Consider the following 15,585-nt stretch of genomic DNA (forward strand, 5'->3'; position numbering starts at 1 on the left):
ACTATTAATTTTTCCATAGAATCATGAGCTACTCCCTTGGTCAGTTTGGCCTAAAATATTCTGTGCTCTCACTTTGGAGAACACTTTAAAATGGTTGAACACAAATAATCACTGTACTGCTAAGCAAAAAAATAGATATCCCCAGGGCAAGAGAAGGAGTATATGTATTTGTGTGCATATTTAAATCATTTCCCAATTTCCATTAGTAATTTAAACCAGAACTTGATAAATTCATTGAGAATGGAGTTTTATCTTCTGTTCTACACAAAATTTATCAAGGAATTCATATGAGGTAAAAATTAGATATGTCATTTCATAAAATTTGTTAAGCATGAAAAATAATGAAGAAAAAAAGAATTTTCTATTTATTACTGGCCCATCCTCCTTCATTATGTGCATGAGTTAGCAGCACACTACGTGAACAACTATTGTCTTCCTTTGAAATACTTGCAAGATCAATTTTTAGCATGCAGGTGAGGGCTAGTGTCAGAGATTTGGTAAGACTCTCACAAAAATTTACTCAAGGGAAAGAGGCCTGAGGGATCACACTTTAAATTAAGAGAACCTGGATATTCTATTCCAGTGATTACTTGTACACCATCTAGCTGGCTTCCAAAGAGTGTTACAGCACAGACCTTGGCCATGCTTAAGACTATGCTAGTGACAGCTGACTGTGCTCTGGCACTGTCACCTGCAGATTCATGGGAGACTGTGACAGCTTAGGTTGACGGTCAACCTTGCTGTTTCTCCAAAGCAATGGCACTTACTCCCTCCTGTTTCTTCCATCTCTTCTTTTTCACAATATTGAAGACCTTTCCCTGCATCTAGGAAGAGTCCTTTCAATTTTCAAAAAGTTATTTCATTGCTAAAACTTCTTCCATTACAGAAAAACTTATTCTGCTTCAATCGGGATATTCTTATGAATGATTTCTTTGCCTCACTGTTTTCATTTTGTGTGTGACGTTTAGTCACTGAGGCATAATTGTACACACTCCTAAGTGCTCTGAGACAAGGATCATAGCTTTCTAAGTGACATTACTTTAAATTAGTGTCCAGAATACTGTGTAGACAGAGTACTATTACAAGCACATACACATACATAAAACATATAAAAAGCAAGGGTACAAGTCAAGCTACATTAGTGGACTGATTCTCAGTTTATTAAATCAAATTGTTGTTAGAAAACTCTGCTGTTAATGCAGGTGACACCAGATAGACAGGGAGAAAGCAGGTTTTTCTTTCTTTTGTTTTAATTGATGAATTAGTCAGTGTGTGTGCAGCAGCACGAGCACAAGCTGATATGTAAGTGCTAAATGGCATTGTTCATACTGTGTTAAGCAAGCAGTTTAAAAATATGTTTTATTGATCAGATTCCTTCCTAGAGGGAGAACTGCTGATAAACTACTGGCAGGGTTATGACTATCAGGAGATGGGCTGATGATTGTCTTGACTGTTCCATGTTTATGAAGCCAAAGACAAGGTGCCATGGAAGAGCCATTCCCATTCTGTATTTGTTCACCTTTGTACCTCTTACACTGAATTCATTTCTCTGACTGTGAAATTTTGTAACAGTCTTTTGTCTCTGGCCCTGTCATCACTACAGCTGTCCTGAGTCAACAGCTGGCAGTAGAATCAAAGAATATGCCAAGCTGGAAGGGGACCCACAAGGATCATCTAGTCCAACTCTCACAGAACCACCCCCAATTGTAAATTCCTTTCCTTATCTCTAATTTCCTCCATTCTTCAAGTTTCTCATCCTTTCCTTTCTTAACAGCAATCAGTCTGCAGTCCCTGTTTCCTTCACCTCCCCACCCTGCTGTATTTGCTGTACTGAAGCCAACCAGCTAAATGCCACGGTGTCATGCACAGCTAACAACTTTGGACTCTTACCTCAGCAGAGTGAAGTGTCGGACAATGAGCTTGGTGTAGCTGTAGCTTGACCTGGTACCCAGGACAACTAATAAAAAGATAACATGGGTCTTTATGAGCTACTATTTTAATGTGATTCTTAATATCAATATTCTCTGTGTGGTATCTTTTTTGCAAGGTGTCTTCTTACCAAACCCAAAACCAAAGAAACTCACAACCAACCAAACAAACCCAAACCTCTCAATCACCTCTCTGCATTACATGTTCATCCTACCATGACAGCCTCTTCTTTTAAGGCCATGAGACTCAAAAACACTTTATGTGCCCAAGTTTATGTTTTGTTCTCATTTCTAGGATGGACTGACCTCATGGTTCTGATTGCACGGAAAGCGGCTTGTCCACCTTAGAGAAATGCATGTGTCAGATAAAGACAGAAACTCAAATACTTTTCAGTATTGTCATTTTAATGGCCCAAACACATCAGGGCAACATGTATGTCAGCAGAGTGAGCACCATGCAGACAGCGAGACAATAAAAATGCATGTAAATATGTATGACTCCCAGGTCCCTGTTTTCACTCCTGATACCCTTCAGGCTACAAGCATACACATATTTCACCCTTAAAGGAGGTTTAGAGATCTATTTATGTGACTGTAAGCAGGCACTTGTCTCCTCTAGCTGCTTTGACAAAATGGCTGAACACAAAGACAACAGCAACAGCAAAGGCTCAATATCTGATGGAAATAGGATTACAATAGTTTTTAAGGAAGAGAAAAAAGGAAAACAATTTCCTTTTTTTAAAAGAAGTTTGGGATGAAACGAACTGCATGTCAAGAGTGTGATAAAGATAATTTTGTACTGAATGACATTCAAACTTTCCCTTCCTGCTTGTTTTATGAGTAGATGTGCATATTTCCCCCCCGTATTCTCAGTTTCCTCTTTCTTATACTAACTAGGCAATCAAATAAGAAAAATGGTATATTTCCCACTGAATAAATCAGAGCATTTCTACCTAGGAATATTTTTGGTAAAAACATTAAATGCTTGTGGAAACACACATTTCTATGAATTATTAATTTATTTAAAAGGCAAAAGAATCTGAAACAAATATACTTTATTTTTACCATGTACAGTGAGTAGATGAATTGCCTCTGTTTCTGGCTGCTACACAGGTGCTATATCACAAAGTGCTATGTCACTTTTTCCCTGTGTTTCATCTTTCCCTTTTTTAGTGCATTATTCATACTTCATGTAATTTCTTATTTCAGTGCAGTATGTTTCACTCAAAACAGTAATAAGCTGATTATGAAAAATCACACAACTGTCTGCTAAAAGTTATGACCTAAAATATTAATTTGAACAGCACTGCTGCTTTTCATATCTTTGCTAACTTTGCTTCATGCCCAGATCCTTCATTTTCTCTGGTAATTCTGAAGAACTGGTTTCAGTTTTACATTAGAGAACACTACCAAAAAAAACAGGGAAACAACCTCACTGCTTTTTGATTGCACAAGAACATCTACGTAATGAATTATGTAGAGTCTACCTTTCTTGTGTTTAAACGTTCTATACTGCTATTCAAAATCCTTTATTATATTTAGACTACTCTTTCCCAAATTCAACAGGCAAGTGACATGATATAGTTGTGCATGAGTCCCCTTAACTATCAAATAAAGTGAAAAATAAATAGGTAGATTATACTGTCAAAATTCTCCCACTACAAACATTTAAACCTCAGACAAATGCCTTAAAATGTGATATGTCTGATAATGCTATGTATTCTTTTAATACACTACTTCCACAGGTACTACTTCTCTTGAAACTATCACTGACATTCTCTGTGTATTCAGGGAAATTAGGTTCTCCAGCAGGAGTTAATGTGCTATCATGATAAATTTTTCACTTTCAGTGTGAGTAGAATTAAGGTCAAAGATTTAATTGCTAAATACTCAGTGACCTCTAGGATATTACTTTTAACTGTAACAAATATAATCACAAACTAGATAAAGTATTAGCAAAAGGGTTTAAAGGATACTAATGGGAATAGTCGTAATTTTCCTTTAAAAATAAACACCTACACTTGGGTATATTCAGTTTACGTATTGAGGATTCTTGTTTTATTTAGCTACCCATATCAGAGGTACCGCAGTTATTTTAAAAGACAAATTGCATACGTCCATACTCGTGTTTATTGTAGTTTTTGATGCAGTAGCCATAAGATTTTGGGAAGGCTCCTACTTCACTTTACTTGACTTTGAATCAGCTTGATTGATGATAGTTGCTGTTTTTCATCAACGGGGCCAGTTTTGAAAGCCTGGAGGACCTACACCTCTAGGCTGCTTGGGAAAAGAGAAAGACAAGAAGTGATGGTTAGATGTTTTTGCAGTCCCACTCTGAGCTGCAATTTGTCCAAGTCAGTCTTTGCATGTCCTTACTTCATCCTTGATATCTTCCATCCTCTAGTATTCCCTTTACTTCCTCCTCCTTCACCTCACAGTTCTTACCCAGGTGTTTTTAGTAGCATATAGTGCCTTCAGATGTGCCCCTAACTTGTAAAAACTGGTTTATGAAGGCACACACAAAATTATTCTCACATCTCAGCCCTTTTCCTTTGAAAAAAATGCATGTGTCTCTTAAGAAAGGGTGAATTTCAGATATAGCTTTTATGTTTCTACAGATTCGTAAGTAAGAAATGCAGAGAGATCAAAACAACAAAGATAAACAGAAACTTGAAATTACTATAGGACAGGGACAAGCTAGGATCCTGTTCTTATTTCATCTTAAGCAGTTTGCTTGCCTATAAAGAATACACAGAGCTAAATACAAGGATTTTCTCCTAAGGGACAAGTATGAATGTTAAAGGAAAAATATGATATTGAAGCAATAAATCAAGGAGAGACCCCAAAAATTTATTCTGCCACCATCATCACTGTCAGAAGGCATCAGAATCCTGATGGTAAAAGGAAGGCATCACTGGATGGAATATTTTGAGCAAATGAAGCCTGGTGCCAAGGGAAATTACAGACTTTTCCAAGAATGTCACCCTCATACTCATGAAGCTTTAGACCTTCAGAAAGAAAACTGAAGTTCAAGTAATATATATATTCAAAGTACTTTAACCCAAATGTATCAGGTTTTAAACACTCTGTTCCTCGGACTACACCAGAAAAGAGATTTTGTGTATATGTAATTAGCTTTGTTTAGGGAATCACTTTGAATATATACTATGGGGAAAAAAAAGAAAGAAAAAGAAACAGTTCATAAGCTTTAAAGAATACTAACATATTTAGTAAAGACAGGTACGATCAGGAAGGACCATTACTTAAGTTTATCTACATTAAAATACACCTTGCATATTCACCAAATCAAAATTAAAAAGGAAGGGCCAGTCAGTGACAATTTATGTGACAGCAGGGCTGCTATTTAAGGTAAGGAAATAGATGAAATAGTGCTGTTTGGAAAGACTATTTTTTTTAATCAGAAAACATGCTATATGAATGTCATGAGAAGAGGTGGCTTTAAGTGCTCTTTTGAAAGAAATGCATGCATGTACTAAGTTTTAAAGATATCCATCATAAACTTTATTAGAGGGAGATTACTTTTTTTAAATTAAAAATGCTTATTTTTGTTTAGAAATTTTATTGTCTGTCTAAAAAGTTTAAATTAATAGTTAATTTGACCCACTGTTTTGAAAGGGGTTTTTCTATTTTTGTATTATGACATATCATAATGTACCATACAGAAAAACAGAATCCCTAAACTCTACCACATTGAGCAGAATTATGAAAGTCTTGGGAGGCAAATTCTTAATTTAACTTTAAATTTTTCTGTAGAAAAATATTTACTTGAAGGAAAAAAATTGGAAAAAACATCATGACATTTGCCCAGATATGATTGCAAAGCTCAGCTGAAAAGTTTTGTGAGAAGAAAGTGAGATCCTCTAACATCCAGGCAACTCCATCTATTCTTACTGTTCAGTGTATAACTTCCACCTGTTTAGACATATATTTGTTCATCCTTGCAATAAATTTGACATCACTTTACAGCATCAGTTATTTTTATCATCTATTATTTTTACCACCTACTTACTACACTAAGCCTTACAAAATACCACCCTACCTGTATCATTACATTATTTATGCTTCTATGAAAGGAAGAAACATAGCAAGCTGGAGAACTTTCCTAATGTTTGCAAAGGTAAAGGCAGAAGCAAAGACAGGCACTTAGCCCTCTACAAGTCTGCATAAACCACAGGCAGAACAGTTCCGTGAGCCACAAAGTGAACCTGGTCACACTACTGACAACTAATAGCAAGCCTGAATAATTTTGTTGGAGCTTTGAGTGGCTGGTGTTTCTTTTGCTGTTTCCTGCAATGTGACAGCCTGCAGGAACTCTCAGTGCAAGGAGAATAACTGCTAAACGCTAGATCAGTATTGCGAAATGTACTTTTTTTGCAAGGTTAAATGAAAACAGAATTAGACCACTTCCCCAGCATTCTGACAGCCTTTGGGACTGAGAATTTATGCAGTGACAGCCTTGAAACCCAATTTGGATTAACAGAAAAAACAAGCGAAGTCAGTGAAGAATTTTGTCCTCAGTTAGCGATCAAGACTTTGTCAATGACTAAGATCTCCTTTTAAATACTAACAATTAAAGATACCTTTGTTAGATTTTACATCAAATCTCTGCTGAAGTGAGAAGGTATCTGAACTTTGTCACCACATTTTGGTTGACCTTTAGTATTACCTTCCTGATCCTTCGTGTTATGATTTTATCTTGATGATGACTTTTCTTTTTATTGCACATAGAGAATGTGGTGGAGAATTAGTGTCAGCTTACCATTTAACCTCTTCCTGTCATTCACTCCTATTGCCGTTTCTTTAAAGATTGCTATTTATCACTGTGATATTTCATTTTGACTTCTAAACTTAAATCACATGTATAATCAAACCTTAAATGTTATAATCTTTAAATAAAGGAACTTCCAATATAACCTCTATGACAGACTGTAAATATGTGTCTGCTCCTGAACTCTACTTTATACTTGAAAATTGTCAGGAATTCCTTTATGAACTTGGGGAGTTGGTGGGGGGTCAACATAAAATATCAATTTGCTGAAATTTAAACTTTCCACAGATCAAGTTTGAGTGCAAATACAGTCGAGAGGAGTTTCTCAACTAAGAATGGTAATTTTTAACTGCAATCAGAAAAATAATTAGATGGGAGGTTGCAATGACAACAGCTAAGGCACGCTAGAACCACGGGAAGTTGAGGTTCAAAACTCTTCATCAGTGATTATTCAATTCTGTAAACATAAGTGGATCTATTTCAAATAAAGAGCTCAAAACACATATGAGATGTGAGTAACCAGACTGAAATCTGCACTTCATTTTGAACATGACTTTCAAATTCCTGTACCTACTCTGCTATGAAGCAGCTCTGCCAAAGCCTGCAGCCAGCTCTACAAGTTTCTCACTTCTACACCTCCAGAACACACAATATGCAAGTGTGTGTCACCACTTCGATGAGAAGACGTCCAAATTGTAATACATTTCCATCACAATTACCAGATATTTCACAGCACTCAAATGGTTGTATAAAGTGATAGGACAAACCATGTTCTTTATAACTCTTCCACATGGGCAAGCAAATGGGTTTCTGTGTGATAAGAGTTTGGATTTTTAGTACATTAAGCTACTCCATGGAAAGTCATTGCTCACACTTCATGATCTGTAGTGTATGTGAGATACTTTACACCTGCAGAGTAAGAAACAACACAATTTTTCTGCAGTCTGCAGTCTACTTTGGTTTACTGTGTTTGTGTGTATTTGTATGTACATATGCATACACACACATATATACATATATACACATGTGTGTACTTATATACGTGAGTTTGCACAAGTATACCAAAAGATGACAGCAAACACTGCAGTTTTCATGGTCTGTATAGATTGGTTTCGCCCTATCTTTTCTGTTACTCACAGAGACACAGTGATTACTGCTGGTATATGGAATAGTGAGTGTTAAGTTCTTTGTGACTTAACCTGAAGGTCGATATGGAGAACACAGCAGTGTCAGGGGATGCTGAATGGAATTTTTCTTCCTATAAAAACAGTTATGTCATTTCACCTTGAACAACTAAGGCAGCTTCTACAGAGATCTTTAGCCTGACTTCAACTTTTTTCTGTCTTCTTTACTGAAACCTCCTCAAAACAGGCAGTGGCTCAAACTTGACATTTTCTAAAGGGTATCAATGACTACAGTGAATTACTGGAAGGTTTCTGTTTCTGTTACCAGAAATTTGCAGTACCATAGAGGATGAAGAGGACAGATGCTCCTTCATGCCATTCATTGTGCTTGATATTTCTGACTTCACATCAAGCTCGGTATAAAGTTCCTAAAATTTCCAAATTTTCGTAATTAAACTATACTAGGTCTGTCAATATTTATTGTCCCTGTGGTTTCTTCTTGTACATGTGGAATTCTTGTTTTAACTCATGTTCATTCAAAGGAAAGGTTGTGGAGAACAACATAAAAAATCATCCTGCCAAAAAAAAGAAATGGGACTCAAGTTCTTTTTGACAATAAGCACCTTAATGATTTTTAAGTAAATTAAAATTCTCCATAACTAAAGAAGAAAATCTTTTTCTTTCTAGTGCTGCTATTAGAGTCTGTTCACTTTTACACAGTTATATTATTGGTCAAAGCTCCCAGCTGTGAATAGATTTAGCTCCCTTCTTTGCTTGGTTTCTTGTTTTATTACATGTATATTTTTCCATTTAAAATAGTGAGAAGTGATGAAGACCTTTATAAACAATATAGATTTTTTTAATAAAAAAAAGAAATTCAGAACTTGATTCCTTTCAGCATGAATTGGTACTATTGTAGTGTTGTTTAAAGAATCCCTCAATCTTTGCAATAGTTTGAGATTAAGATGTTTGATAAAAGCTTATGTGAGGATTAATGATAAAATATGGTCTGCTGTCCATCATGTTTGGTTTTTATCACTCACCATCTTGCAATGGAAACCCAGCAAAAGTGTTCAAAGCTAGGGATTATAAGAGTGCAAAAATTGCCTGGGACCTACAGAATGACCAGGTTGTAATCATTTCTCAAGATCTGCAGATTTGTTCAAAGAACGGAATTTAATCTTTTTTTCTCCAAAGCCAACTTTTATTAACCACTCCATCAGGAGGAACTCTTATCCTACAGATCAAGGCAAGCCTAGGTAAAAATGCAGTACCATTCAGATAAAATTTTTCATAATATATTTGAATATCTAAGTAACAAAAATATTCTAATGAAGTAAAATACTACTACTAAGAAATAATAATAAAAATATTGGTACATCGGTCTTCCAGAATTTCTGGTATGTGTGTTTTCTCTTCCAGTGCACTGTGGTGTCAAGTGTGATGGTAGTATGCATGTGGCTTTGCTTAGTGCAGGACACGAAATTAAGAAAGATTCACCAGAATACACAAGGTTCTCAAGGACAGTAACCACTTGGTATGAGACAGATTTACTGTTTCACTCTTGTTTAGTTTAATGTAAACTTGTACCTAATTTTGATTATGTTTGGTACATAATCTAATGTAATCACGCCTTATTCTTGTTTTAAATCCAAAACACTCCATAGTAAATCCGAAAACTACACATTTTTACTGGTATCCATTACCCTGAGAGAATAAGAACTTTCACTAATCTAAAAGTGATTCATGTCAAAATATTCTGGATTAGCAATATGATCTGGGAGTTAATATTACCTCATGATTCTGTTCCTTTAGTGCCACACTTATTTTCTCACAATCCTACTGAAAATTTCCATTTTATTTTAAAAGTACCTTATTGTCACCTTCTGTGAGCGAATTTTAACATGTTTAGAGGTTATACTAAAGCCATCCATGTATTTTACAGGTCTACACTTTATATGTGGTTACCTCTGAGCTATTTGTCAAATTGGTATAACATAATATTTAAGAATTATACCATGGTATAGGAATACTATTCTGTATGCCTAAACCAGCAGCATTAGAAAGTACAATTATAGTTCTGGGATAAACGTTGTAAATCCTTTTTTTAGATGAAGAAAATAAAAACCATAACCACTGTGCTGCATTTTTGATAACTTGCAAATTTCTGCCTTCTTGCATGCAGAAAGTACAGCCACAGGGCCAGCTGATATCTTAGATGGCAGCAGTGTTCTGCATGGACACAATGTGTGTCAGCTGGTAAGCAAACTGACAGTTCTTTCCCAGCACAGGTATAGTATTATTTGAAACTCAGAAAATCTATTTGTGATTCAAAGTTTTGAGGTCATCTAGTACTTGTACTGCCTCAAAATTGTACTGTCTCAAATGCTGTAGTCCTTTGAAATACTGGAAGAACTAATTAAAAGTCAGTTGTTTGTTTTAACCAGATTTCATGGGGAAAGTGGGTGTAGAGGTTGTGAATTAACTTGCAAAATGGAAATGCTAGGTGTAATTTGATCACTATAAATGAAAAAAAAGTAATTATTAAAAGTGAATAAACCTTTACCATGGTAAATCAAGAATGAATTGAAAGGTTAGTACAATGACTATTGTAACTGAACCATGTAAGTAGTGATCTAATAATACTTTACTTCAAATTAAAAATACAGTTGATATCTGAAATATAGATGATGAAAACTGCTGTTACCCTTGAAATGAATGGAAGACCATCTACTGATTTTAATGGAAACAGAAAATTCATTTATGAATTGGGTATTTTTACAAGGCTACTTGGAAAGTCACAAACTCATTCTTAAGTATAAGTCATAAAGTGAAGGCTTACTTCTAGATAAAGTTTACAATAAGCTATTTCCTGTGTTGATACAAAAGATACCAAATTCTCAGTTAGTTACTAAATTATTTTTTTAGTAACAGCAGGGCAGAATCTCTTAACGAATGTATAAAAATGTAGCAATACAGTTTTCAATTTAATTTGGGTCTCTGTCTTAATTCAGGTAAAACTTTTAAGTAGTTCTTCATATTTGAAAATTCTCACACTGGGTACTGTAGTGCTGCCACAGCTGCTGTCAGTGTCCCAGCTCCCAAGACAGTTCGCTGTTATCCTTTTTTTTTTAAAGTAAGACAACTGCTGCCTGCAGAGAAGGGGTGGGGAGATGTATTATAAGCACGACAAAATTTTGCAGCTCACATTTTAGCTGCCTGATACCACAGCTGTGAGAAAGAGTAATAATGCCTGTTAATACAGTGAGTAGGAATCAAGTGCAGATGGGGTACAGTTAACACAGACAGTACTGTGTCACAAATCTTGCTGCAACTACTCAGCTGGGTTGTATTTTCACATGGGAAACCAAAGACACTTTCCCTTTTAGTCCCTCCATCACCACTTACCTCATCTAGAATTGCTACAAATTTTAGCAAACAGAAAAAAATTATTTTTATTTAATTTCATCCAAAAGAGATTATGAAAAAGGGGTTTTTTTTTCTACAACTTCCAACATTAAAAAAAAAAATCATTTTATTTAAGAAGACAAAATAACATTAAAAATTCTTTTTTAGCTATTAAAGCTTTCTGGACTTAAAAAAAAAAGAGAGAGAGACTGATGAAAGCCCACTCTAAGAGTGACCTCTGCAGATTTTAGTAGTAATTTTCATAATTCCTCATTAACCCCAGTTACAACAGAGTTGGAGAAAGAATAACAGACTAGGTTTGAGCTTGGTTGTCTGTGGACAATGATATCAAATGTAGGTGAAAATTAAAGTCAGAATTTGACAAGGTACTTGAATTGTCATGACCAACACTTACTGAGTTCAAAAGCCTATTTAAAATAATCAAGAACCCAAATATTTTGAGAAAATTTGAAAAGATCCATCTCCAGTCTTTTTTAATACTTTGTCTCAGAGACTGCACTTACTATTTCTAATTGCTCTACTTGAATTGACAAAACTGGAAATACACTGTAGAAAAACTGTATCTAGTTGTGAAAATCATGGAAATGGAAATTACTTCCCCTTCTATATCCACTTCTAAAGAACATTCTTGCAAAATAATTATTGAAAAATTATTGTTATTTAAATGGGTATAACAAATTGTACTTTTAACAGTTTTGAGTTTTTCTTTAATAACCTATTCTAAAACAAGTTTGTCAATTAAGGAAAAAAAAAAGGTATGGTTTTATTTGTAATAGTGCTGAGGAGCCAAGGACATAGGATGATAGAATTTGGTGAAAAATGTCTGTGACATCTCTGGCTAACCTATGGCACTTCAAGAATGAAATTCAATTCATTCAATTCATTTCAAGAATGAAATTAAAATCTAATATCACTTGCTTAGATATAATGCAGGTACTGGTTTAGTATAGATACCGATTTCCTGCTGTTATTCTATTTTCTATTTAAAAAAACAAAAAGGAACACAATAATAAACAAAGCAGACCTACCCATAGACATAATTTTTAACTTGCATCTCTACCTTGAATGTTTTCCTCTCAAACCAGTCCACCATCGCTTTTTTTAACTCTAAGACAGTATGTTTTAAGTAGCAACATAAAAAATTCAAAACGCAACATATCTATTTTAGTAAAATAAAGATTCAGCTTAACGTGAAACAACTGTAGCAGTCCTGGGCTAGCATGAAAATTTTCTTCCTAAATGTATTTCTTGATTTCACAGAAATAACAGTTATTTCTGTTCACTTTTTCATTCATTGATGTTTGCACAGCTCAGAAACAAACAGTTTCATCAGCATCGGCAACTGAAAGTAAGCCTCTCTTCTCACAGCTTTCTCTAACATCTGCATGAAATGTAGTGTGTAATGAAATACAATTTTATATTTGTTCCATATGTGAACTTTTAAGCAACAAAATAATCACTATTGATTGGTGATTATTTTACATCCTTTTCTTTCACTTCACCAATTAGTACAATTGTCAGCTCTCCACTTAAGCTGTAAAATTCTTGTTAACAAATTCAGTTCATACATGGATAGCAAATCTGATAAACAATTCAGAGGTGAACAAAACCAAAATGGAGTATATGAATTAACAGCACAGAACTAGCCATCCAGAAGTAAAGCAGAATGAAAAATAAATAAATAAATAAATTTTTAAAATTCAAGCCCCAACTCTACTGACAAGTAATATCTTAGGGAGTGAAAAAATCCCTGCTGACCCAAGCCCAAAAGTATCTCATAGTATTTTTGAAGATTTGGGCAACTGTGATTCAAAACTCTGTTTCCTGATCTTCAGGTTAATATGAGTTAATCCTAAAATCTTCAAAAAATTTAGCATGACTGATGACTTATTTTGCAACATCTTCAGAGAGAAATGCCCTATTATGCTTTTCTTTTTCTCTGGTTAAATCCATTTCAGTCTTTCAATAGGGGACAGAAGCAAGAGTACATCTACATTTGACAACCATTCACCCAATCTAAAATACATACAAACCATCAAAATACATATGTCCTCCTGCAATCATAATATAAGCAAAAATATTTCATATTTTTTATTATTTGTACATCACTTTTTGAAAAGCATGTGTTTGTGCCCACATATCCTCCTACTGAAAAAATGAGAAGGTCTACCTCCAGAATAAAAGTCAGAAGTGAGTGTTTTAAAAAGTATTACACAATAGTAAACACTACTGAATTTGCCCTTATAAGAATGTAAATAAATTATGAGCTCTGCATTTCAAGTTTCGTATTTAGACAGACAAGGTGTGGAACTCTTACCTACTGCAACAAAAAAAGGTACAGAAAAATTATACATTCCTATTTTTTCTGGGACACCAAGGCTAGAAATAGGCTAAGGTTGGATTGGCCTTCTCCGTACCCACCCCACTAAAATTTGTGACTTTGCTATTAAGGATTTTTCTCCTTTATAATCTAAAACAAAACAATTTCTTCAGTCGACAAATAAAGTGATAATCATAAACATATTTTCCAGCCAACTTGTAGTAGACAGTCATTATTTAAGAGACAGTTTTTGCATTATTCAGGTCATGCTCTTAGTACAGGACTTCATCTAGACCGAAAAGAACACCAAATTTTATGTCTCGAAACAAACTTCTGCAACTTAGTCTTTTCCTAAAACAAACTTAGACTGGAAACTTGATGAATAAGGAAATGCAGTTTCTCAGAGTTTCATGGTTAAGAAACAATTATTTATGTGAGGAAATAAATCTATTTCTCTACTATCCTAGGCTAACAAAATGACTTTGCAGAGGAGAGACTTTACTTGAAACCAGGATTATGTTCAAAGTAGATACAAACCTATGTACTTTAATTCATTAGCTACATGCCCACAGCAGCAAATTAAACATGTAATACCTCTGTAAGTTCCTTGCTTCTTAGACACTAATCTATTATTGGAAACATTACAAGGTGGCAATACCCTTAGAGATTCTAACAGCTTACCTCTGATAATGCAGACTTGTTTTTTACTGTTATCTTAAAATATTTAAATCCTTGTAAGACCAGTTGTAAACATTTCCAAAATGTCAAGTGCTACAAAACAACTTTTATTAGTATACGTGGTATATCATTGCACAATGTAGTTATTAAAGGGGAAAAAAATGAACAGGAGGAAACATACAGAGAAAAGTACTTTCTATGTTTAGTTTAAAATATAGTTTACACCACACCTCTGCATTCTGGCAAGTTTAATATGTTGTGAAGGTCACATTACCATTTTCTGTTGCTTTGCATTAAATGAATACTGTACTTTAAAGATGAGCATTAAAAGTAATGGATTTACAGTAATCCTGTCCTGTAAATCTGTTTTGGCACCATGAAAAAAATACTAACGAAGAATATTATATTCCTACAAACATTGTTTCTTGCATTTCAGACCTCATTTAAATTCAAGACTTTGTATGGGTACAAAAGTGATCGCTAAACTATGAAGAACTCTCCAGTTTTTCTCCTACTGGTGGTTTCCATAGCGCAATGCCTGGAGTCCAGATCACTGAAGGCAGAGCAGAGGGCTTCAAGCAGAGAAGTTTGTCAATCAGCTTCAGTGCACAAGCCATTTAGGACAGAGCCATGTATGAGTTTACAAAGCAGGCTGACTGGCTTGCATCTCATTAATTAAGGGAATGGGTCTCCCTGGCAATATATCAACAAATAAATTTCACTCTTTTTAGCATTATTTTCTACAGCTTGACATAAACCAAAGCCTGTCTATTAGAAAACACCTAATTTTGAGGAAAGAATAGTGACACTCTTTTATCTCTTTTCTGCTTCTACTTTCTAATTCTCATCAATGTTCTGTTGATTTTGAGTAGAGTGCCAGAAGTATAAGCACAAGAAAAAACAATGTTAAACAAAGACATAACCTGCAGCTCAGGGAATCGATCTGTTCTGATTCCTTGTGCGATACTCATGTGCCTCCAAGGTAACAAGCAGGAAAAATATCTGTCTCTAAGAAGACAGACCTAAGAGGTGATTAAAAAATATCAGTAAAGAGTAAAGGAATTCTTCAACGTATACAAAAGTCCTTTAAATTTCTTGTCTGCAGGTTACACAACAGGCAATGTAAAATCAAGCAAATTAATAGAGACCGATAGCATTGCACTGGCACCACATCATTTCTTTCGAGCAATATTGTGAGCCACAACACACTGTGTGGTTTACATACAGGTTTTCTGGTTTGACGCTTGGCTTGTTCTGTTTGCTTTGTTATCGATTTTTTGGAACTCTTTTGTGATATATTACATAGATCCTGGCAAG

The sequence above is a fragment of the Pipra filicauda genome, unplaced genomic scaffold (genome assembly GCF_003945595.2).
Source record: "Pipra filicauda isolate LSUMZ 115617 unplaced genomic scaffold, ASM394559v2 scaffold94_size2452230_pilon, whole genome shotgun sequence".
NCBI classification, from domain to species: domain Eukaryota; kingdom Metazoa; phylum Chordata; class Aves; order Passeriformes; family Pipridae; genus Pipra; species Pipra filicauda.